This window comes from Mus caroli, chromosome 19 (assembly GCF_900094665.2).
Source record: "Mus caroli chromosome 19, CAROLI_EIJ_v1.1, whole genome shotgun sequence".
Taxonomy (NCBI): domain Eukaryota; kingdom Metazoa; phylum Chordata; class Mammalia; order Rodentia; family Muridae; genus Mus; species Mus caroli.
In genome coordinates, this window is record NC_034588.1 from 25,247,109 (window position 1) to 25,247,400 (window position 292).

The following is a 292-nucleotide window of genomic DNA, read 5'->3' on the forward strand; positions in this document are numbered from 1 at the left end:
GAGGCCCAAGTCTAAGTATGAAATTTGCTTATTTTTCATGTACAACTTATACATGTAGCCGGAAGGTAATTTTACATAAAGATTTTTGTTGGTGTATCCGAATTTTGATTGATTACAACCTGTCACATGAAGTCACGTGGAATTTCCCACTAGTACCATCATATCAGTGACCACTTCTGATTTTGAGGCATTTCAGAATTTGCTTTTGGGGGGGGGCAGAAATGTTCAACTAACTCTTAGAAGACTTTGAAAAATACTGTGGGGAGAGGGAGAGGGAGAGGGAGAGGGAGAG